This window comes from Pristis pectinata, chromosome 25 (assembly GCF_009764475.1).
Source record: "Pristis pectinata isolate sPriPec2 chromosome 25, sPriPec2.1.pri, whole genome shotgun sequence".
Taxonomy (NCBI): Eukaryota; Metazoa; Chordata; class Chondrichthyes; order Rhinopristiformes; family Pristidae; genus Pristis; species Pristis pectinata.
The window spans coordinates 22791306-22794556 of record NC_067429.1 but is presented as its reverse complement, the minus strand read 5'-3'; the positions used below and the strand labels follow the sequence as shown (position 1 = coordinate 22794556).

Here is a 3251-nt window from a genome sequence, read left to right as displayed (position 1 = left end):
GTTTCTGGAGCATACAATTCTTAAACTGGGAGAGAACAACTTCGAACCCAGATGTGAAGTACACAGAAAGTCTTGGCTCTAACGCTTCACCTTGAAGTCAGCAAGTTTACTTGTACCAGTTAAATTGCATGCAACTTCAATAAAATAGCTGATGAAATCAGAAACCTGATCGTTTCTGTTGTTTGTGTCACTTCTCAGGGGGCATCATTTTATTAGAGTTTATTTTTGTTATAGTATAATGCATTATGATTAGGTTTGACCTCTGAATGGATACAAAGTCCATTCCTGTTTTTCACAGGTCACCACATTGGCAGAATCAGAATCATAGTGCAGCAAGTGCATGTTGCTCATCAAGTCTAGTTTTTAACCTGGAGGTGAGCTCTATGCCAATGTTGGGATGAGGAATTTGAGGAAGAAGGGTAGGAGATGGAAGCAGTGTCACTGTAAGCTTAGGAAATCTAGAAAATTGGATTTCCTGAATATCTTACATTACTTATTTGCAGGACATGTTTAGACGGGGTTCCCTCCCACAGTCTGAATTATGACTTAAAACTTATTCAGACGTCTGCTTCACAAGACCAAAGCCTACAAGAGCAGTTAGGTGATTGAGGAAGTGAGAGATCAGAGGGGAAGAGGTTCTGATGTGGTTAGGGTTAGTGTCACTGATATAGAGGAGGCACGACGACCATCAATTCCCAAGTGCTTTCATCTGTTGGGCTGATGGGACTATGAACTGACTATTCCTACCTAATCAATGTTGGTTTAATGAATATCTCCATTATCCAGAAGATAGAAGAATGCTTTTATTCTTGCTGTAATTTTTTAAATGTATAAAAAAAGGAACAATCTTGGTTAGACTGTATATTACTGTGATAAATAGACAAAAACAGACTGGCTTGAAAGATGGTTCTCCTTAGTAATGATTGAGCACAACATAAAACAGCAAAAGATCCACATGCATGATTTAAGAAAATTACATATATGTAATTACAGATTTAAAAACTATCAAGAACTGACGTTATCTGTCAGAAATTGTATTTTGGCAGAACCTTCGGGCACCTAAAAAATGTTCACAAGTCACTGACACATCATAAGCTAGAGACTTGACAATGCAAAGGCTCGATTTGACAGCCTTAACAATTTGCTATTTCAATGAAGTTCACTAAATTGTACTGCTGTCTAGTTAGAAGGATCAACTACGGTTAGATTAGTCACATAAATTGCTTTGGTGATTCCAGAAATCCAGCCAGCAGTAGTTTTAAATGATATGTTTTGTGAATCAATAAACATGGTTTTGCTCATCAGAACAGGGTTACCCAAGCATCAAAAGACCTTTGTTGGAGAACTCAAAAGGCACATGGCTTTACCTAGTGTGACATAATCAGCTGAGTGGGGCTTGAAAATGTAAAGTGACAACGTTTCTAAATCGTTTTTGTGAAGGAAAAATATCTGTCACAGGAGTTTTAGAAAGGCTTTGATCTGCAACACATCAAATGACTTTTTCCTTTCAACATCTCAGTAACACCAATTTATTCTCTATAATTGGACACATTGTGACAATCAGGTAAAAGTAGTATTATTTCAGCATCAGAATAAAACAAAGGCTAATGTCACAATTTGTGAATGAAGAAAGTGATTGGTCATCTTTCTCTATCATCAGATGAGTATTCAAAGCCTACCCCATCAATTTTATTTTTGCAAAAGCAATTCTGTTGTGAAAATATCTTATAAGTACTGTTAAGAGTGCTTTTAGACAATCCAGTTTTGTATCAGTGGTTAGCTATAGTACACTTTTGTTTAGATACAGCTCAGAGCTCATAAGGTGACTGCACTGCTGATCCTCGAAAGGCAAAAGATACAATACATATTACAGTCTCAAACTACTTGGGGTCTGTAACAGTCTAAAAGAACTGTAATGTGTTGCAAAAATGTTTTGGTATCCTATTGCCTAAACCTGGAAACTTTGTAATGTTTTAATATGGATTATGCTTTAATATTAGCCAAAAACAAGATTGCTACACATATTCCAATGATATTAAAAATCTGCCAACCAAAGACTTCCTTGCTCACACTTCTGGTTACGCATCAATCCGTGTCTTGTGTCCATAGTGTAACAGAATTCTAAAGAAATCAAACAGTTCTTTAATTTGCAGCAGCATTTCTTAAACTACCTCTTACTTTTATGTTCTCAGCTTATAGCCCTCTGGACCAATCCAGAACTTTAAACTGTAGGCTGCTAATGTTCTGGATTGGCAATTCAAAATTCAAGCAGAAAATGAGGGAAGTGTAAAACAGGCCTGACAACATTTTCAATGAGCAAGTTTAACATTTTATATCAAAAATGGTAATCTATCTTTCTCACTTCAGATCTTGACATGATGCAAACCTTTTAAATTTTCCATATTATAAACTGCGCCTTCCCCCATTATGATTTCTTACTGAAAATATTTTGGTCAAATGTCTACAGTTACAAAAAGCACAGAAGATCAATGAAAACTGGACTAATATGAAGAGTTACCATTCATTATAGTCTCTGGGGAGCCTAGAAGGATAATATTTCCAAAAAGGATGTTTTTGGTCAAAATTAAAAGAACTGCTGCCAAAGAGTTTCGCTAAAGGGCTTTAGCTTGGAACAAACTCAAAATGAATGAGAGATATTCTTTTTCTCTACAATTATTACAGTATCAAAAAATAATGTCAAATATAGTTCAGCAAAATCTGCTGGGGTAAAATTGTACGTCTAGTTATGACAATAGGCATGTACAACAAGGGAAAATCATACTTCACAAATTTTCAACTCTCGTTTTGAGGAGTGCAATCACAAGTTTTTGTAAACATTGTACTATTAAAGTGAATGTCTTGGAAGGGCTTAATTTCTAAAGGAAATCAAGAACAACAATATATATGCTGGATATTCTCAATCTGAATCAGAGTTTAGAGAGCAATTGTAAATTTCAGCCACGTGTTGAAACGGCCAGACATTAGTGCTGAGCAATCTATTTTCCGGTCACTTCTCACCTCCAGAATCACTTTCATTCTCCCCATTATGGAAGGCAGATTAGAAGGACTATATTCTATGGACAGGTAATTTCAAAATATGGAGCTACTGAAAACTCAGCATAGTTAAGTTTACTGAGGTCTAAATAACTGGAATTGGTGACATCTTTAACTTTTAGATAATCTTGCTGCTTAGTACTAATAATGAAGCATTTCCTACTTCTATGGATATCGAACATACCCTAATTTGGAAG

At 35.7% G+C, this 3251-nt stretch overlaps 1 protein-coding gene across 1 annotated transcript in view; it reads right to left on the bottom strand.

The window, feature by feature from the left end:
* The window catches only part of LOC127582892 (phosphoethanolamine/phosphocholine phosphatase-like), a 30424-nt gene that overhangs the window by 18190 nt on the left and 8983 nt on the right, over positions 1–3251 (bottom strand). The window lies entirely within an intron of this gene.